This window comes from Misgurnus anguillicaudatus, unplaced genomic scaffold, assembly GCF_027580225.2.
Source record: "Misgurnus anguillicaudatus unplaced genomic scaffold, ASM2758022v2 HiC_scaffold_33, whole genome shotgun sequence".
NCBI lineage: Eukaryota > Metazoa > Chordata > Actinopteri > Cypriniformes > Cobitidae > Misgurnus > Misgurnus anguillicaudatus.
The window spans coordinates 4,927,872-4,950,661 of record NW_027395283.1 but is presented as its reverse complement, the minus strand read 5'-3'; the positions used below and the strand labels follow the sequence as shown (position 1 = coordinate 4,950,661).

General features: G+C 38.6%; 1 non-coding gene across 1 annotated transcript; it reads right to left on the bottom strand.

The window, feature by feature from the left end:
• Positions 1 to 11,379: 11,379 nt before the first annotated feature.
• On the bottom strand, positions 11,380 to 12,306 carry LOC129439019 (uncharacterized). Its single transcript, XR_012368643.1, has 3 exons — positions 12,208 to 12,306; positions 11,966 to 12,079; positions 11,380 to 11,695 (listed from the first exon to the last, which is right to left on the bottom strand). It is a non-coding gene; the product is annotated as an uncharacterized protein (transcript).
• Positions 12,307 to 22,790: the final 10,484 nt, after the last annotated feature.

Below are 22,790 nucleotides of genomic sequence, written 5' to 3'. Positions count from 1 at the left end.
TTTGGGAAAACTGCCTAGTTTAGTAATTCAGGCTAATCTTTAGCTAAATCATTCACATGATTTTATACATTAGCTTATCACCAATATTTATGGTATAAATAATTAGACCTGAAAAAATTTACTTTGACATAACGACCTGGTATGTATACATTTTACTTTGATAGGATTTTTTGTAAAAAAAATCACTTTAATCATAACTCTTTAATTTTTCCTTCTCTTTAACATAGCCAAACAGAAATTATGGTTGCTACCTGTATTTGTGGTCACACGGCTACAAATCTGGTTGCCTAGATAAAGGGGGTGGGTTAACTTACCCACTGGCTAATTTTGACCCACTCTCCCCTACTTGGTTTGAGAAACGGCCATTGTTTACAGAAGCCGGAGCGCGAGCTACAAACTACAGAGCGAGTGCGCGGATGCACAATGGTGAAAGAGCAACACACGATGTAAATAACTAAACCAGTGTTCGCAGTACAGACACTTTATATTTTAGCGTACTGCGTACCTTCACTTTCTTTTGCGTGCCACCACTTCTCATGTTGCTGGTACTCTGCTGTAAAGAGTCAAAGGCCGTTTCTATGTGGCGCTGCGCAGACAGTTCGGCACCGAAGACATCAAAGTACCGCGAGAGCAAGTCGAAATGTTACAAATGGTCCGACTTTACCTTTGCTCTCGCAGTACTCTGATGTCATAAGCCATTTAAAGTCGAACACACAAAGCGTCAAGGTCTGGGCCCGGTTTCCCAAAAGCATCGTAAGGCTAAGTAGATCGTAAAAACGATTGTACGAATCATCTTAGAATTACGGACCGTTTCGCAAAAGCTTCATAACTTAGCACTTGAAAATCAGTGCTAATCCGGAGTAGTCGTTAATAGAGTTACAAGGTCACCTGCAGGACAACCAACAAATTGCACTCCAGCAATGACGATAATGTAATGTTTTAAATGTATATTTATTTATTTATTGGGTTCTTCATTGTTTATTTGTTTAAATTACTTTAATATAATATATTTAAAATTAAAATGAGAAATCAAATTTAAATGACTAAACATAAATTAATAAAGAAGTAAAACATATTTGGTAAATTTTGGTAAAAGTTTGTACTAGCAAATTGATAAATGGTTCCTACCAATTTGCTTCTATAATTAATCTAGAGTAAAAATAATTGTTTTGAAGTGAAATGGCATCTGATTAAGGAAACCAAATAATATGTACGGTACAATGCAATAATCCCTAATAATAAAAAACATAGATAATAAAAACAAATAATAATAATAATCTAAACTATTTCATAAAATGCAGAATGCATTTCGCAGTGGGAGAAGTCCTAACTAAATACGGAAAAGAATATTTCATTAGGCACAAATTTTTAAAACATTTAAATAATTTTAAACCAATAATTGTTTAATGACTAAACTTAACTAATATTTACTCATTAAACAATAATGGAAAATATTATAAAAAAACATTAGTGCACATCGGCTGAAGATCATTAGCCTAAACAAGCTTCTGCTACAAATTCGAGTCATTCTATAGGTGACATTTCAGCACTTGACAAACGGATAGCGACTCGTTAGTAGCACTTAAAACTCAGCTGCGAGCGATCGTTTAACGTGCATCTTTGGGAAACGTACGTACATGAACAACGAATGTTCGTTAAGTAGCTCGTAGAAACCGCTCTTAAGTGCTAAGTTCAATCGTTATCGGGAAACCCAGCTCTGGAGGAAAAGCATATGCCCGGAACCCACGCACGCAGATACCCTCAGAAAACGGCAGATTCATTAACCCTCACCCACGTGTGCATGTTTGTAAGTAGTAGAAGCCAGCGTGATGTTTGCTTTGACAGTTTTTAATAAAATATTTTAAAAAATCAATTGATATTTGACGTCTATTAACAATAATATATTTATATACTATATACTTATATGACTTGCACATTGTGTGTTGCTTTAGTTTACTATAAAGTGCTCATTTGGTTTGGTGTATTTTGAGTGTAGCAGTCATCGCTTCTCCTATTTCTTAGTAGGTGAACTGAATCTAATCTGCTGTCATCTGCACTTATATTTACAGAGACCAGTATTCATTAGATTTTAAAAACTTTTTTTGCCACTTTTAAAACTGTAAAACTAAATAAAAAATATCATATGATATGCCGAATGAGCATATAAACATATGTTTTCTTGTTCGCTCCACGGGTTTAAACGCCGTTTTTTTCCTAAAGAATAATGTTAAAACTTTATTGGTGGTGGTTGAGAATAATTTATATGGCAGAATAATTTATATTGCATTTTAGCGCAATATAAATGTATCATATTGTTATTCTTAATATAAGATAATACTCATATATTTTTACAACACTTTTAACTTTAAAACATACATATAAAGATGCTTAGTACAATAGCTTTGCTTCTGACAACAAGTTTCTGTAATAAATCAGTAAATCAATCACAAAATGTTTTGACAGTGCCGAATAAAATGCTTGTCAATTCAAACAAAGCTGAAAGGTGTATAAAACCGCTTGAATTAACAATATCTGAACTGTGCTCTTTTGCATACCTCTACTTTGCTCTTGTCTTTCTTTATACCACATTTATCTCTTTAAAATATTGCTACTTTTAGAAATAATTTGTTTGCATTTTGTGTATACTGCACACTTTATTTACATCATCTATACCCATAATAACATTTTCTACGTTTTTCTTTCAATAAAGATAAACACATTTATTATTGTCTTAACTTAAAACTTTGTTTTTTTAATTTATAAATTAGATTATATATAAATAAGTTTTAAAAACGAATGTCTGAGATAAGATATCTGGAAGGAGACGCAGCGTGTTTGTCTATATAGCCACATGTTATTAAATGTATTATTTTACTCACACATTTCACAAAGTATACAAATTCTAGGTGTAAATATTCATAAACTCAACACTTCGGAGGTGTTTTCCGTCCGTAAAAGCTGTTCGCTATTTTATTAGATGTAGCATACGCTTATAATATAATATACATTTTAAATTAAAATGTCTGTTCTATTTCTAATCATTTATTTTGGTTTGACCAAATAAAAATACATAAGTGACATTAGGAGATTTTATTAAGTTAATTGATACACTTTTTATATAAATAAGTTTTGAAAAGTGTTGAATACGATTGTCTGAGATAAGGTATCTGTTATGATTTCGGTCTTATTGGCTGCTTTGTCTTTGTTTCACTATGTGTTGTGTTTTTGTTTTGACAGCTCCACACGTGCGCGTCTTCCACCTGGTGATCTCATTACCTCTGACTTCTCTCACCTGCGACCCGCACCTGATTCTCATTATTGTCCAATCCGGTTTGATTTAAATTCCCCTCGTTTCCTTTGTTCTTTGCAAGTTCGTCTTTGTGTGGGCTACGACCGTGTGGGATGCCCGCGATCCTTGCTGTCGGTCGTTTCATGAGTTTCGTGAGGAGATGGAGAAGCTCTTCGACCGTTCGGTGCGTGGGGACGCCGCTGCGGCTCGGTTGGCACATCTGGTTCAGGGAAGACACTCAGTCACCGAGTACGCCATTGACTTTAAGACATTAGCGGCTGCCTGCCAATGGAATGAAGCGGCTCTCCGAGCGCAGTTTGTCGAGGGGTTGTCAGATGATCTCCAGGACGAGATCGCTGTCCATGATCTTCCTCCCTCACTTGATGCCATCATTGACCTCGCTCTTCGGATCGAAGCCCGGAGATTGCTTCGCGATCAGCGGCGCTCCATTCGCCAGCGAGCGTTTTCGGACAAGACCACCACTTTTCCCTCTTCATCATCTTTACCCTCTGCCGTGCCTGAGTCCATGCAGTTGGGACGCATGCGCCTGTCACAGAGAGAGAGAGAGAGACGCTTGCAGAAGGCTTTGTGTTTGTATTGCGGGAGATCCGGACATTTTGCTAAGACCTGCCCGTTAAAAGGCCGCTGTCTATCTGTGAATACGGGAGTCCTGGTGGGCGCCACGTCCTCTAAGCTCTCCTCTGTTTCCAGTACCCAACTCCCCGTCGTGTTGTCCTTCGCTGGGCGTGATCATCCGTCCACCGCCCTTCTCGACTCTGGCGCGGAGGGCAACTTCATTGATGAAGCGCTGGTTCGCGCCTGGGGTATCCCGGTTGTCCCTCTCCAATCCCCTTTGGATGTCTGGTCCCTTAAGGGGCAGCAGATGGCGCGGATTACACACTGCACTTCTCCTGTGAGTCTCTCTGTGTCTGGTAATCATCGTGAGGAGATTGTGTTGCATATCCTTCATGCATCTCTATCTCCTATTATTTTAGGGCATGGATGGTTAGCGCAGCACAATCCTCACGTTGATTGGCAGCATAGTATTATCTTGTCTTGGTCTCAGTCTTGTCATGTGTCATGTCTTGGTTCTGCTGTTTCTGGTTCTGTTCTTTCTCTTCCTCAGGTTCCGGCAGTCGATTTGACCGGGGTCCCAGCGGAGTATGCGGATATCGCTCAGGTGTTTAGTAAAGCCCGGGCCACCTCCCTTCCTCCTCACCGGCCATATGATTGCGCTATTGATCTCCTCCCCGGCACTTCTCTGCCTAAAGGTAGACTTTATTCTCTGTCAAGTCCTGAGAGAGAGGCTATGGACCAGTATATTAATGATGCCCTGCGTGCCGGTCTCATCCGTCCCTCCACCTCGCCCGCAGGGGCGGGGTTTTTCTTTGTTGAAAAGAAAGACGGCTCCCTGCGTCCTTGTATTGATTATAGGGGATTGAATGACATTACTGTTAAGAATAGGTACCCCCTTCCTTTAATGTCTACTGCGTTTGAGCTTTTGCAGGGAGCGCAGGTCTTTACTAAACTAGATTTACGCAATGCTTATCATTTGGTGCGTATAAGAGAGGGAGATGAGTGGAAGACAGCATTTAATACCCCTACTGGACACTTTGAGTACTGCGTTTTGCCTTTCGGGCTTTGTAACGCTCCCTCAGTCTTCCAAACTCTGGTCAATGATGTGCTGAGAGACATGATTAACAAGTTTGTCTTTGTGTACATAGATGATATTCTCATCTTTTCCCCCTCTATGCAGGAACACACTCAGCATGTCCGCCGAGTCTTACGCCGGTTGTTAGAGAATAAATTGTATGTTAAGGCGGAGAAGTGCGAATTCCATCGTAAGTCAGTTTCGTTCTTGGGTTTTGTTGTCGCCCCAGGTGAGATCTGTCCTGATCCAGCCAAGATCAAAGCGGTTGCCGAATGGCCAGTCCCCGAGTCCCGTAAGGATTTATTAAGGTTTCTGGGTTTCGCCAATTTTTACCGGCGATTTATCAGAAATTATGGTCAGGTTGCTCAGCCTCTTACTGCTCTCACTTCCACTAAGGAGAGGTTTGTCTGGAATTCTAGTGCTCAGGAGGCCTTTGATAATTTAAAGTCCCGGTTTATCTCTGCTCCTGTTCTCTCTATTCCAGATCCGGCTGCTCAATTTATTGTGGAGGTGGATGCTTCGGATGTCGGGGTAGGCGCCGTTTTGTCTCAGCGGTCTGTTAAGGATGGCAAGGTGCATCCCTGTGCCTTTTTCTCCCATCGGTTAAACCCAGCAGAGCGAAATTATGACATAGGTAATCGGGAGCTGCTGGCGGTCAGACTGGCTTTGGGTGAGTGGCGTCACTGGTTGGAGGGGACCTCGGAGCCCTTCCTGGTCTGGACGGATCATAAGAATCTCGAATACATCCGTTCAGCCAGGAGGTTATCTTCTCGTCAGGCTCGTTGGGCACTCTTCTTTGACAGATTTAACTTCACCCTCTCGTACCGGCCCGGTTCAAAGAATACCAAGCCCGACGCTCTCTCTCGTTTGTTCGAAAGTCCCGGTTCTGATGGGGACGAAACCATCCTCCCTGAGGGGCGGGTGGTGGGTGCCCTGCGCTGGGGAATAGAACAGCGGGTGAGACGGGCCGGCTGGGAGGGGGAAGTGCCAGAGGGGTGCCCAGCGGGTCGATTGTGGGTGCCGAATGCGCTTCGCTCCGAGGTCATCCGGTGGGGTCACGAGTCCAAGTGTGTTTGCCATCCGGGGGTTCGGAGAACGTTGGCTACCGTACGTCAGCGTTTCTGGTGGCCCTCTATGGGTCCTGATGTCAGACAGTTTGTGTTAGCCTGTCAGGTTTGTGCCCGCAATAAGGCCTCTCATCAAGCCCCTATTGGTCTGCTTAAACCGTTACCCATCCCCTCTCGTCCTTGGTCACATATCGCCATCGATTTTGTAACCAATTTGCCTAGTTCTAAGGGAAACACTGTTGTTTTGACCATTGTGGACCGCTTCTCCAAGGCGGTTCATTTTGTCCCTTTGCCCAAATTACCCACTGCCAAGGAAACTGCCCAGGTGATGATCGAACACGTCTTTCGCTTACATGGTCTGCCCACAGACGTTGTTTCAGATAGGGGTCCTCAGTTTATTTCTCGTTTCTGGCAGAAATTTTGTAGACAAATAGGCTCCACAGCTAGCTTGTCTTCAGGGTATCATCCTCAGACCAACGGGCAATGTGAACGGGCTAACCAAGATTTAGGTAGAGCTCTCCGCTGTCTGACATCGCAATATCCGAGCTCCTGGTGCCAACAGTTACCTTGGGTTGAATACGCCCATAATTCTCTCCCTGTTTCTTCCCTTAACATGTCCCCATTTGAAGCGTCCATGGGGTTTCAGCCCCCTTTATTCCCGTCACAAGAACCTGATGCGGTGGTTCCGTCTGCACTAGCTTTTGTCCGTCGTTGCAAACGCACCTGGAGAAAGGCTAGATTTACGTTACGTCAGGTTTCCAGACGAACCAAAGCCGCGGCCGATCGTCACCGTAGAACCGGGCCCCGCTTTATCTGTGGGCAGAAAGTATGGCTTTCGTCCAAGGATTTACCTCTCCGTGAGCCTTCTCGCAAGCTGGCTCCACGATTCCTTGGGCCATACAGCATTGTTAAGGTCATTAATCCCGTGACGGTCAGGCTCAGATTGCCCCCAGCACTCGGTCGGGTTCACCCAGTTTTTCATGTGTCTAAACTGAAGCCTGTGTATTTTTCCCACCTTAATCCTGTTCCCTCTGCCCCCACCCCTCCCACCCCTCAGCTTATAGATGGTGCCCCTGTGTATTCAGTCAAGTCTTTACTGGATGTGCGTCGCCGGGGTAGGGGATTTCAATATCTCGTAGACTGGGAAGGATATGGTCCGGAGGAGAGGTGTTGGGTACCGGCCCGGGACATTCTGGACCCTGGGCTGATAGAGGATCTCCGCCGGCGACGGGGTGAGCCTCCTCATGGACCGCCCGGTGGCGGTCGTGGGGGGGGGAGTCCTGTTATGATTTCGGTCTTATTGGCTGCTTTGTCTTTGTTTCACTATGTGTTGTGTTTTTGTTTTGACAGCTCCACACGTGCGCGTCTTCCACCTGGTGATCTCATTACCTCTGACTTCTCTCACCTGCGACCCGCACCTGATTCTCATTATTGTCCAATCCGGTTTGATTTAAATTCCCCTCGTTTCCTTTGTTCTTTGCAAGTTCGTCTTTGTGTGTTCCTGCCCGCTAGCTCTGTCTAGTTCTTGTCGAGTCTAGTTCTTATTGTGTCTTAGTTCTTTCAAGTTTATTTTCACCGTGCTCTCTGCTGCCTTTGCCCCGTTAGATTTCCTGCCCTGCTGTCAGTCTTCCCGATTGGTGTGGCATCTGTCAAGTCGGATACTCCCGGTCAGAGGACACTCTTAGCGATTATCTACTCCTTACGCTGTCCAGCCGCAGTGCGCTCATGAGCGCGTAATTCTGCTGAAGACGCTGACAGCCGCAGTGCGCTCTTGCGCGTAATTCTGCTCGGCTCCCTGACTACCGCCGTGCGCTGTCCAGCGCGCGCTCTGCTGAAGATTCTGACCTCTCTCTCTCTCCCATCAGGATTCCCTCTCTGTGCCCTGTGAGGATTTCAGCAAGTGATTGTCAAGTGGATGTCCTACAGTGTTTCCCACTTTGAGACTTTTGCATTTACACATACACATACACACTAATACATGAAGACATTGACTGTTTTTTGATTATACATACCCACTGATTTTTCTTCATTAAAAACCCTCTGCATTGGGATCCTTGAGTTGTGTCGTTCCTAACAGTATCTGGAAGGAGACTCGGCGTGTTTGTTTATAAAGCCACATGTTATTAAATTGATTATTTTACACACACATTTCACAAAGTACATATTGTAAGTGTAAATATTCATAAACTCAACACTTCGGGGGTGTTTTTTGTATGTAAAAGGCGTAGTTTCTCTATTTCGATAATTTATTAGATGCAGTATAGTTTCCATATAAAGTCAATTTTAAATAAAAATTTCTGTTCTATGTCTAGTCATTTCTTTTGGTTTGACCAACTAAAAAATACATAAGTGACATTAAGAGATTTTATAAAGTTATTTTAATCCATTATTTTAATGATATTTACAAAGCCACTGTATATTTTTACAGATATGAATTACGGCTGAAAGGATTTTTTAAAATCACAACACATATGCGCAAAAAAGGTATTATTAAAGGTATTATAAATATAAATATGTAAAACTAAAGATATCATATGCCAACTGTACAGTATGTAAGCATAGGCCTATGTTTTCTTGTTCGCTCTGCGTGGGTTTAAACACTGTTTTTCTAACGAATAATTTTTAAACTTTATTGGTGGTGGTTGAGAAGAATTCCTCTTTCCATATGTACACTCTAAAAAACAAACGGTGCTACATAGCACCAAAACAGTTGCTTTGGATCGTAACGATAGAAGAACCATTTTTAGTGCCATATAGCACCGGTGAAGAACCAGTGAAGCACCAGTGAAGCACCTGTGTAGAACCATATAGTGCTATGTAGAACCATATGTGGTGCTATATGGCCCCTATATGGTTCTACACAGGTGCTTCACTGGTGCTTCACTGGTTCTTCACCGGTGCTATATGGCACTAAAATGGTTCTTCTATCGTTACGATCCAAAGCAATTGTTTTGGTGCTATATAGCACCGTTTGTTTTTTTAGAGTGTAAAGCATTTTAGCGCAATATACATGTGTCATATTATTGTTCTTAATATATAAGAATACTAATATATTTTTACAACACTTTTAACTGTAAAACATGTATTTTTTATACCACATTAATCTCTTTAAAATATTGATACTTTTAGAAAAACGGACATAATTATAAATATTATGAACAAACAATGAAACGAAGTCAAAATTCGACAACACAAATAATTAAGATATTCATTGTAAATAGAGTTAAGTGTATTAGGCTCACACTAAATTCTCCGTTGCACTAAGTATAAATGCATTGTACATACAGTCATTGTTGTATGCACTGTTATGCTGGCAAAAAGGTGTTGACGTCACTTTGCTGTTTTAATAGCAATGTTAAATATACGGCAATGCCCTTATTAACTTCTGGAAACAACCGCAATGACAATGCATATAAAAAAAATGTAAGAGTTTTTTTATGCGCCACCTGGTGGATTTTCTGTGAAGCGAAAAACATTAGGGGAAAAGGCAAAGTAGCCCCCCCCCGAAAACACTTGCAGAATTCTGCGTGACTCCGCGAGACGATTTGGCGAATGCCGCGGGAGAAAACGCGCATTTTTAAAGGCCACATCTGTACGTGCCATTCTTCCCGGACCCGGACGCGTCCTGTCCAGGATTTTGGGTGCGTCTTCTGGAAGTCGTATTTCTCGACCGCATACGTCATAGAGGATTATTATTATTATTACAGAGAAGCAACCGTTACATTTTAAGGTAAGAATGAAACTATCAGGGGCGTCGGACTGGGGGTAAAACCAGTACTGATTACCAGGGCCCCAAAGGAAGACAGGGCCCTTGAAAAGTCTGGAATATATTATGGGGGTGGGGCATGGGGGCCCATGAGGACTGCTTATGCATAGGGCCCGAGATCTTGCGCAACGCCCCTGGAAACTATGAGTGTATATCTTATGTTTTTAACTGAATGGCGTATGCGGTCAACAAAAACGACTTCCGGAAGATGCACCGAATTCCTCTACAGGACACGTCCGGGAAGAATGGCACGTATGGTCTCCCTATAGATGTAACAAAGCAGAGCCAAGATTTGTGCTTTAACCACCCAACCCAATATCACGCAAATACGTGACTATTTCACGTATGGACCAACGTGAAAATGTCACGTTTTGCCGCGTTTGAACGTGAGCATGTCACGTTTTCTGTTTGTGTCACTGTCACGTATTGGTTACTCAACTTTTTTGTCCTAATTTCTTACCATCGTCGCTTCGGTTTAGGGTTAGATTTACATAAAATGACATCCTTACTTAAACAAACTCTAACCCCAACGTCAGGCGACAATTGGTTAAAGTTTAGAAAATATTAAAGAATAAGTCTTGTATCTTTTTTTTATAAACCAATACTTAAAGTGACAAATACTTAAAGTGACATATAACACAAGCACCAAATCTAACCCTAAACCGAAGCGAAAATGGTTTGAAAATAGGACAAAAAAGTTGAGTAACCAAAACGTGACAGTGACACAAACAGAAAAGCGTGACATGCTCACGTTCAAACGCGGCAAAACGTGACATTTTCACATTGGTCCATACGTGAGCTAGTCACGTATTTGCGTGATATAGGGTTGCAACACCAAATTAATTCAATTTGTAATAGCCAACAGAGGGGAAACTTATCATAGACGTCTTCACAACAAAACAGCATAATCAATGATGTTGACCCAGTAAAGGGTCCTCGTTCTCTCCGTATTTATAGCCAAAAGTGCCAGATTACTGGTCCTAGTGTCTTTACAGCCGTTCCTCGGGTAGTTTTTGGTGTATTCATTTTGGTGTATTTTACTTGGTTAAATTTCCAAACTCACTATCAAAAACAAACTGCCTTGCTTTAAGGTCAAAGGTTCACCGGGCCTGCACCCATTGGCCAAAGAAGATCACATGTTTGGGCCTCATGATATTTTAGACTAAAATATTTATTTTTAAATTATTATTTAATTCCCTTTTTTAACAACATGAAAAGACTATTCAAACATGACATTAAAATATAAATATAAAAATTACAGACATTTCTTGGGGGTGCTGGGCGGGTGCTATGAATATTATAGCCGGAGCTTCAGCACCACCTAGCTCCTCCCTGGCGCCGCCACTGCGTGAGAGCAATTACAGAAATCATACGGAGAAGTCTGATTTCGAGTCACACTTGCAGTATTGTGTATGTCATCCTCCTGTTGGTTCTTGTGTTTCTGTATGAACTCGAACAAGTCTACTATGTCATTGGTCACATGATAACGTCAACATGTCAGATGCTGTCCATACTAACGCGAACGTATGTATTGTCTTTGCACACGTTAAGTAGTTAAATTCAGTACTTAGTAAGTATGCGATTTCAGATTCAGTCTAAGTAACAAAAATATGACCACCACACGAGGGTTAACCATTATCACCTGTTTTTTTAATCATTGTAATCCCACTCACCTGTGTTTGTTAGTATATTTTGCTCTTGTGTGTATTAATCTTTGTCGATCTTTGTTGTTTGTTCTTAAGTGTAATCCTTCTTCAGCGTCTGCATTATAAATATTCCTGTTTTTGTAATCTTGTGTCCTCGTCCTTTGTGAAGTTAGAGAGTTTGTAAGACGAGGATTCATGTTTTCATTGAAGTCTTGTAGTTGATTCTCAGATTGTTCAATCTTCCTCCTCTGACAGTCTGATTCTGTTCTGATTCGTCTGAACGGCAAGAATGAGAATCAAGAATCACTTTACACTTTAATATTAGTGAGATTTTTCACATGACTTTATTAACTCTACAGTTTTTACACAGCTGTGAATGTAACTTACTAATAAAACTTTCATATGATCTTTTCATTTTTACTTTTTTAATACAAAGACTGTAAATTTAAATGGGTGCTTTCACAGATGTGTTCTCTCTTTTACAAAATACACGATTGTAAAAAAATAATGTCAAATTACAATAATAGTAGTAAAGATATTTTATACCTGTGTGCGGGTCTTGTCTCTTCATTATTAAACTTTAATGGATGACCCATAGACGCATCACTCTTCATAGACACACAGCTGAACTCTGAATCTGATCTCTTCTGATGATCTGAACTATAACACACAACAGATTTAATTTACATTACATTGCTAATATTTTTTTCAATGATTGTGATAAAAACAACACTGAAATATTTCCCTATACTATAAATGTTATTTAATAAAGTGTTTCTATAAAGTACCTGCATCCTGGAGAAAAATCTTCATGTGTTGATGTTTGTGTTTGATCCATGATGGAGCTGTAGAGGTGAATCTGATCAATCTGATCTCCACAACTGATACTGAATGAAAATAACATTCAGACACAAAATAAACTTAAAATCAAAGTGAATAAACAGATATTATAATTCAGATAAATCAATCCTGAGTGTTGAAAAAAACAACAACTGCGTCATCAACACAACTACACAACATTACCTCACATTAACACAATATTAACAATAATTAAATTAAGAGTTATGTTTAGAAAACATTCAATAAATAACACCAATATTTAGATAAGAAACAATAAAATATAAATGAATAAATCTTTAAAGGAACAGTATGTAAGAAATGTATATAAATTAATCATAAAATCAGGGGCGTCATGCACCAATTTTTTAAGGGGGCACAGTGTGCACAGTTCACAGAAATTTGTGCATACACAAACGAAATATAGAGCTTTCAGTCTTTTCCATGGCACCAGTCGCGTAGCTATGGGTGGGCCTGGGTCCACCCACCTGTCAGCTAGGCCCACCCACCTGCCTATCCAGTAAGCCTATTAGTTATCCTAAAGAGTAAATTATGTTGCATTTATCACTATACCTGACCTATAAAATAAATCTTTTTTTAAATTCTTGTTTGCTATTATAATAAGGAATAAGTTCATTTTGTAAATAGTAGTGCAATAAATAGCGCATTTCGAACAGCCTCCTGGCCCCTCCTACACCCCACATCATAGAAATTAACACCCGGTTTAAGGCTGACACGTAAGGAATAATGAAAGCTAAGCTGCTTTATTGTCTTAGAATGAAGGTCACGAAGACCTTCGGTGAGAAGACTTTATTACAGCTTGATGGTGCAACCTTTAACATTACCGTTGAGGTTTCTGAACCTGAGGTGTTGGTTCAGCAGCTAAAAAAAGAAAAGTCTTTGAGGATAACATTTGCGCCCATGAGCCTCCTGGTCTGAAAACGACATGTGTTCAGGCGCATAGTTGGTGCTTTGCTATTTTGAGGCAAATAAAATAGACTAGCCTACGCCACTGACCAACTAAAACCTGCCAATGGAGAAATATTGCTTTTGTTATTTAATGAGCGCATACGCGCCTATAAACGGCAACGCGCATTTGCGCCTATAAACGGCAACGTGCATTTGCTTATCACATGGATGCGCAGCAGCACACAAACGTTTAAAATATGAAAAATCAAAGGATTAAAATGTTAAAATGTTTTAAAGATTATTATTGTGTGTCTTGGACATAAATGAGGACCGATTATGAGATGTTAGAAGGCGTAAAAACCTGCTTCACCTGTAGCCTGGTAAGTAATTAAATGTTTTGCTTTAAACAAATGCAAATATTGCATTTATTTAGAATTTTTTAATGCTACCCCAAAGATTTATTATATATGATGACTTTGTATGTGGATATGATGAGATGAGAACCGTTTTTATGTTATGCTTAAATTTCAAAACACCCACAGCGCTGTTCTAGTGCTGAAATTGCGTTTATAAATTATTTATTGTTACAAATAAACTATTTTTAAAGTACAAACCTTTTCTTGCATATTTGTAAATTATTCTTTGAGATTACTGATCATGTAGGCTATCCATTCATTTACAATAATTAAGCCTGCTATTTTTACTTCCATGACAGAAAGAAAACGACTTTTAAAGGTTTAAATGAAGAATTTCGTTGCAAAACGAGAGAACTCCGTTTTTAACATTTTTGTCAAATTATTATTATGTTATCATGTTATTATTTTGTTTTATGGTGCTACTTAGCTGTATTTTTTAAGTTATGAAGGTTTAAATCAAAACAAACCAACCGCAGTTGAATTGATATTAATTGGAATGCACAACCAAAAAACGAGATTTCTTTTGCAACTAAATTTTTTAAATACCAACAAATTAAGCTACTATTTAAAGTATTTTTAAAGTAGGCCTAAAGCTTTTCTTGCATATTTGTAAACTATTCTTTGAGATAACACGGATCATCTGGGCTATCAATACATTTACAGCAATTAAAAGCCTGCTATTTTTACTTGAATGATCATGACTGAAAGAAAACGACTTTTAAAGGTTTTAATACCAAAGAATAACAATTTCATTACCAGTGTTGGGGGTAACGCATTACAAGTAACTTGAGTTACGTAATAATATTACTTTTCTGAAGTAACGAGTAAAGTAACGCATTACTTTTTAAAAGTACACATTATTATTTGAGTTACTTTTTCAAAAAAGTAACTCAAGTTACTTTTTTAGTTTAATTAATTTGATTAAAAAATATGTACTGAATTAAACTAAACGTATGCACTCTCTGTGCCTGTGTGGAAACAGTTTGAGTCAGAAACTGAGATGGCAGGCCAGAGCTAAACATTTTTGTGATGAAATATGCAATTTCTGAATGCAGAACTTTTCAGTCATAAAAACACCTGCAAGGCCTGAAAGAGATCAAGCTTTAGCCAAGAAAAAGTAACGCAAAAGTAACTAAAAGTAACTTAAGCATTACTTTCTATGAAAAGTAACTAAGTAATGCAATTAGTTACTTTTTTTGGGAGTAACTTAATATTGTAACGCATTACTTTTAAAAGTAACTTTCCCCAACACTGTTCATTACAAATAAAAACAACGCAATTTTTTAATATCAATCTTAAACTGGTGGTCTTCTTCCTCTGCTCAGTTTTGTAGTTTACAAATTCTGCCAAAATATGGAATCGGGATTGCGCAAGCGCAACTGGCTTGTAAAGGAGATGAGACTCTTATTGGTTTATTGCACATTGCACTTAGATTGTTAAAATAGGGCCCATACAGGCTTTTGTTCTTATTAAACGGTGATATATTGAAACTGGTTGTGTGTTTGTATATTTTGATAACAGATGCTTTTTTGGTTAAGGCCCACCTGATTTTCTCTGGGCCCACCCACATTGTGAATCCTGGCTACGCTAGTGCATGACACATACATTTCTAACAATCTAATCGCCCCTGCCTTCATGCAAAAACCTCCAAAATGAAAGTGTTGAGTAACTTGCATATCAAACACTATTCAATCGGAATAATGACATATTAGTATCATATTTACATCAGAAACGCCAGGTTTTGTTTATTTACGTTTTGTTTAATGACTTGTTTAATTGTGTCATTACTGCATTTTGCACAACAACTGCATTATCCTATAAAATTAATGTAATTTTAAATCCATAAAGTATATAAACAACGAAAATGACATAAGCTATAGCCACGTGATTGATTTTAATGTTCAATAACGATTTAAAAAAATATGTTTAGATAAAATGATTGGAGGAACGGATTTTTGCATTAAATTTTACCTCATATGTGAGCACGCGTGATTCCGCGCCGCAGTGAACTCTGGCGAACTTTGCCGTTGTGCCAAGAAGATGAATCTAAAAATCTCTACTAATATAACGTCGAGACGGTCACATTTTAAACCATACATTTTCTTCACAGAGGAGGTTAACTGCACATTACCGTACTGGGGTTTGAAAATGTTGTGAGCATTTCGTGCACGTTTTAATTCCTCTGATAGCCAAATGCAGCAGCGGCAACATGAAAGCTCGTGAGTGCGCTCAGACGCTGACGTCTGCGACTGAGCTGTGTGCAGCGCCTGCCGCCAGAAGTAATGTAACACGATCAAAACGGCAAAAATCTCTGAAAAGTGACAAGGATGCAGCACTGAATTGATAATATTGTGCATATTAAACAGATTAACAGACAAGTAACAGATTGATGGATGCTTGTTTGATTTTGAGGTTGCATGCAAAATCCATTTGGCTCAAAAAATCAAGGGGGCACGTGCCCCCTCAGTTTGAATGGGCATGACGCCTCTGCATAAAATGGCCCTGATATGTCACTAGACATTAAGAAATCATTTTCATTTCAAATACTTATATCACTGACAACAGTGGTCTGGCCAGGATATTGTCATTTAAAAAGTGGAGTTGCAGACCTCAACTGATGTTTATGTTGTCATTTTGTGTATTGGCCACCAGTTGTGTGATTGCAGTACCAGTTTTGGCCACAATCCTACCAAACTGGTATTGCAAGTTTCCTTTAAAGAAACTATGAAGGAGGAAGTGAAAAGCGTCGGATCTCACCTGAACAACAATATAAAATACTGAGCTTATAGCAAGAAACATGAAAGATGTCATTAATAATCTGAGTTATTCATCAAATATTCATCTTTAAACTCTTCCTGAAATACAAGTGAAAACATTACTATTGTGTTGTTTAAAAATCAATCTCATCTTGATTTCTTTGTCTTTAAAAACATTACATTTTTTGTTATTTTGAACATTTTGTTTAAATTGTCTGCAAGTAAATGCTTAACATTATTGAAACATAACATAATGATAATTTTACTTAAACACAAACTTATAAACAGTAAAGAAAACTGAAAATAATGTTGGAGTCTCTTGTTTTCCTCGACTGTAAATATTGATAGATCAACTTGTTGACAGTAATTTTAAGACAAGAAATGATTGAATTTAAAGAGTGAATCTGTCCTTTAAAGAAACTATGAATGAGGAAGTGAAAAGCGTCTCATCTCACCTGAACACACCTGAACACTCGCTGTCATCACAATCTGACTGGATTCACTTTCTGAAAATACTACAACTTTTACATCAACTACACACACAAAAATACATGTAAAGCTGTTTATACATGTTATATTAATCACTTTGATCATCGATATGTTAAGAAATCAACTCTACCTGTTTAAAATGGCGGAAGATAAACACGAAACAATTTACTTTCACTTTCATCTGTGACGTCACTATTGTATGAGGAAGTGTTTGAGGTGTTTCTCCCTCTGCTGACAGTAAACAAACATTAAACATCTTATTACAAATAATTTAACACATTTAATTTATAAACGAGACTTAATCATTAATGTGAGTCAATATGTTTTACGTTCACTGCATGAAACAAAGAGCACATCAGCATTAACAATAATTAAACTCAAATCAAAATTACTCCTCTTTTGTTTAACTTAATGTAAGCCTAATAAAGTCATATGAGTTTAATATAATGTAGACCAAGTGATATTTTTTTATTTCTCTGAACTACATTTACATTCATGTATTTATCATAGTGTGAACTTTATCAAGTTTTTTATCTTAAAAAACACACACTTTTAGTTTAAAAGATAAAATATAATTGTGCTAACATAAACATTTCATTGAATAAAAATACTAAATATCAAGATTATTATAAAACATTAAACATTAAGGGGCGGTTTCCTGGACAGGGATTAGACTAGTCTTAGACTAAAACATTTTTAAGAGCTGTCCAAACTGAATACAACTTGCGCTGACATATCTTAAAATACATCAGGGCCCTTTGTTTTGCCTCAAAATGCACACAGGTAATGTTTTTAGTAAGGCATGTTTGTTAAAACTAGTTATATTTCCTAATTAAACTAAGGCCTAGTACTGGATTAAGCTAATCCCTGTCCGGGAAACCGCCCCTAAAAGATGTAAAGAAAACTCCGCCTCCACTGCCACCTACAGGACATTTGTGTTATTACAGTTATTCTGCAGTGTGTCATAGACAATAGAAACATTATTCACAGTTTCTTTATTTTCTCCACTGAAATCTAAAGTGTGTGTTGAATGTGCAGATGAATGAAATGTATAAGATAACTGATGGTGCTGTTCTCAGATCAGATGCAGGGACACTGAGAAACATCAGCACCAGCACATCCGGCCTGTATCAGTGCACTGCGTCAAACATCATAGGAAAGAGCACCTGTGTCCTTAACCTGCAGGTTGTAGCACATAAGTGTCTAAGGAGAGACATTACAGACACAAAGACTGTCACATGATCAGATATGAGGTCTGATCACAGCTCTGTCTCGTATCACAGCTCAGACACAGAGTGTGGGTCTGATCACCGGCCGGCACCATCGACACGAGCGTTCTGGCTGTGATCATCTGATGTCTGCTGGTCACACATGTGGATTATACAGGACCCTTGAGAAAGATTTTGGTAGATTCTCGTTCCAAATGTTTGGAAATTTATCCCGTAACAACTTCACAAACTACCATCATGAAAATGAGACAGTGTTTTAGCACACATGGGTTGACTAAAATGATAGTGACCCCCGTTTCAAATCTCGACCTTTCCTTGATGACACCACCCATGACACAATTGTTCACAGACTGTTCAGGTATTTGATTGTTTTAATATTAATATAATGAAATAAAGTGCTGTGTGAATCAGTTAGGCCTATTTAATTAAAGTCAGTATTTACTATAGTATAAAGTTTGTGTTTGTCCACTAGATGGCGCAGTTTGACTCTGTCGTTCAGAAAGCGTCTGACAGATAATCAACAGCGATAGATCAAAGCTGAAATGTCAAGTTAATCATTTTATTAAACTTTATGTATTAAAACTGTAAATTATGCTCATTTCATCTTTACGGTCATCAGTAGGACTGTAATCAGGACGACATACAACTGATGTCTGCACAATTAATATCAGTAAAGTTTAGATTATTGAATATGTTTATTTCATGTCACAGAGAGAGAGAGATTGAGAGAAAGATGAAAGAGAGACAGTGAATGACTCGACCTGTTTCACACATAAATTCTGACACCTTGTGTTTACTCTTAGTTTTACATCAACACTAACAGAAATGTTTTACATCAGCAGGGGTAAAATCATCAGTTTATAAATGTATTAAATAATACTTTTGAGATCGGGTTTGGTCCAGAATGACTCTTTTGATGCAATACAATCAAAGTCCACGAGATGTCGCTGGTGTGCAGACTGTACTGACATGAATGAGTAAAGAATGAAAGCACCATGAGATGTAATGCACATGAGATGAATTGTCCTTAAGAAAATCAAGCATGACTTAACTATAGTTAGTGTGGGCGGAGGCTAAACACCCCTAATAGAATATTTCTCTATAAATGCCCTAAATACAGGTTTCCAAACAAATGGAAAGGACAAGCAGAGATGTGTACAATCTTTATTTAGTATCAGAAAATGTTAAAATATAATAATTCACCCCAAAAACAATTTTTGGGGAAAAATACACAATTTATAAAACAACAACAACATTCACACACACACAAACAGACTCTTAATGTCATACAATAGTAACTTGTAAAATCGGATCTCGGACCAATATCAATATCCCATTGGATAAATTAGCATTTGGGGAGGAGAAATGAAAGAGAGAGAAAAAAATAGGAATTCAAATAAATTAAATCCAACTTCAGTTCACACCCTCATGCAATTGTATAACCAAAATCACAATCCACACAATAACCAAACCAAAATATAAAGTAAAAATAAAATTAAATCCTCCTGCACCCAGCAACCAAATACCCTTTATAAGTGGATTGATAATAGATAAAAGCAGTGCTAATAACCACTCACAGTACTCGACACGATTGACAAGCAACCCACAATCAAACAAAAATGAAATAAAAAGACAAATACAAATACCGTTTGGCAATATACCAAAAACAACATATTCAATAACAAATACTCACAATATTCCACACAATTGACAAAACAAAAAGAAACAAAACGAAAGAAAATAACATTAATGTTGAAAAAGTAACAATAATAGATTACTCAAAAACCACTCTCACCATACACAGATAATATAGTCACTCAAACGCACACACAATGTAATCACCCAACCACGCACAATATCGTCACTCCAGCACACACAACGTAGTCATTCAAACACACTCTCGCCCTAGCTCACGCTCGCATAAAACTCATTCACATGAAGCTCAGCGAACATAAACATGCGTTTTAAAGTAGTCAATGGGACTGGAGCGCGCACTCTCCAATCTCCAGCGCGCAGCCCACGGATCACAGTAACACGCCGCCCCACAGCAGCAAAGCAACAGCGGGCAGATTCTATAAAATATTCACCCAATTTGATCATTAACCACAGAGGAAAATTACATCTTTAGTTAGCAAACAATTTAAAAGAGTCACAAACTTACCTGCAGCACAATTGACTGACCCTCGGTAAGCACGGTGAACAAACCACCAATACTGCCTTGATCACACTATATAAATAAATCATCATTAAACGGCACTACTAAAAAAACCCATGCAGCACCATATCAGTATAATAATGCACCTTAATTTATGCAGTTGCACTTCCACAGGCCCAAGCCGAGAGGCAGAGGCGATTCTAGGGTTAGAGTTTTAGGGGTGCTGAGCACCCAATGAGCTCCGCTGCCACCACCCGCTCTTTTTTCCTACAGAAACCAATAATATGTATATTGTAAAATAGCTTTCATTTTAACATTGGTTCAACTAACCCCAAAATAAAGATTTTTTGGAGACCTTTCAGGCATGAAAATGGGTCAGGGGTGAAAAAGATGAGAAAATTATTACCCCTAGGGTCCGGGAGCATGCTCCCCGTTAGAATTTTTTTTAAATTACATATTTTAAAGCATCAATCTGGTGAGTTTTCAGATGCATTTTTTGCCAACCTTTTTATTTCTAATTAATGGTGAGCTAGCACATTTTTGCCATTAATGCCATATTAAAGTCTCAGGACAAAAGGTGGGCTACACCAGCAGTGTGGGTATGGCTTTATGTGAATATACAGTGTATCGTTTGCCTTTGTCAAAATGACAAATCTCCTAATTTATAACTTTTATGCCTACAACATATGGTAGGTTTATTAATAGTTTGTTAATTTGCAGCTTTTCTTTTAACAGTCCTTTAATTGAACCATTACTATATGTCTAAAACAAAACACTTGTGACTCCTGCACTAAGGGTTAAAGACGTTATCACCTTCATATTAGTCTACATGTGACAAACTAAAAAAATATTTATTGTCTAGTTTGATAGTCAGACAGTTAGTGATTTCACACATAACTTACCGGTAGCCTACTGGTGGTATACAGTGATATGTAGTTTGTTTTCACTCTGTTCCAAACGCCATGTTTTCATGACGACTGACCAGAAAAGACGCCCGTGATGTCATGTTTACATGACTCCCGATTGTTAAAATAAGTCTCAAATTAACGATAAATCATACAATAAACTTTAACAACGGAGACACACGTATGCAACTACCCACTGAGACGCACTGCATGCGTCTTGCGGAAGAACATTGTAACCGGCGCTACTTCTCTCCGTTTAAGTCTATGGACGAGTCACCCAGGTACTGTGCTACTCCGCAGCGCGCGGGTACCCGCCGGACTTAAATAATCCGAAAATAAACACTTATTATACGTGTACCATGGTGATTCATTATAAGACAAAAACACGACTTGAAAGATTGATTCGTGATGTACTCGCTCATTATAAACATAACGTAAACATTTTGTAAGATTTGAACAAAAAAGTTGCATCACAACACTATCTGATTCTCACTCTGCGCGTGTTTCACGCTGAATGACGGACGGGCTAGATGCAGGTACAGAGTAGAAGAGGATGACACCATTTGCTAAGCGGGGAGGTTTTCATTTTCTACCTTATTATATATTTTAAACCACAAACTACGGAGTATGTTTTGGACATTATTTAACCTGGTCAAAGACGAACGAACATTTTAGAATAATTAAATTTCTTGCCCCAAGTTTTAGGGGTGCTGAGCTCCTTTTTAGGGGTGCTGAAGCACCCCTAAAAAGGGGCTAGCCTCGCCCATGCCGAGAGGTAAAGGGAATTTCCCCCTTATGCAGGTCTACGCCACTGAATCAGCACTCAATGCTTAACGCATAATAAATAATTATTGCGACACAAAGGAACGCAACCCGCATACCATGCCAGAGGATAAACGGAAATGGAAGGAAAACTCAGCGGTTTTAAAGGGGCCGTGAGCTTAACTTCCACCCCAACTCCATCCACCAAGAACGAAAAAGAAAACTCCAATAATAAAAAGGGTCACCCCATTACATTCGCATAGTTTTATGTTTGTTTTATTTGTAGTAGGTCTTTGTTATCAGTGCTCACATCAAAAGTCTTCATCTCTGTTGGTATGGAGGAGGATTAGCGTCTAAATGAGCAGCTTTCACATCTGGAAAGACCTCATCAATACTGAAAGAGCAACATCTGCTTTAATCTGTCTTTGTCTATTTCAGTAAGACATTGATAAACTTCATACTGCATCTATTACAACAGCATGAGTTTATAGTAGAAGAGTCCTGAACACAGTCCAGATCTGAAAACCATCTGACAAACATTTGAAGTGAAAAATACAACAAAGAAAACTCTTAAACAGCTAGAATCCAGTATCAGACATGAATGGGACAACATTCCTCTCCTAAAAGTTCATCAACGGCTCTCCTCAGTTCCCAGATGTATACAGACTGTTGTTAAAAGAAGAGGAGATAAACATGACCCTGTCACAACTTTATTCACACATCTTCATACCAATGTAAGATTTAAAAATGATTGCATTGTGATTTTATTTACATTTCATTCAGTGTTTCAACTTTTTTGTAATTGATCACATAATCATCAAAAAGTCCTGCAGTCAGATCCTGAAGAACACAAAAGCAAAGACGTCCAATATTTGGATTTAGAGATAAATGAGCTGCGAGTCTTCAATGTTGT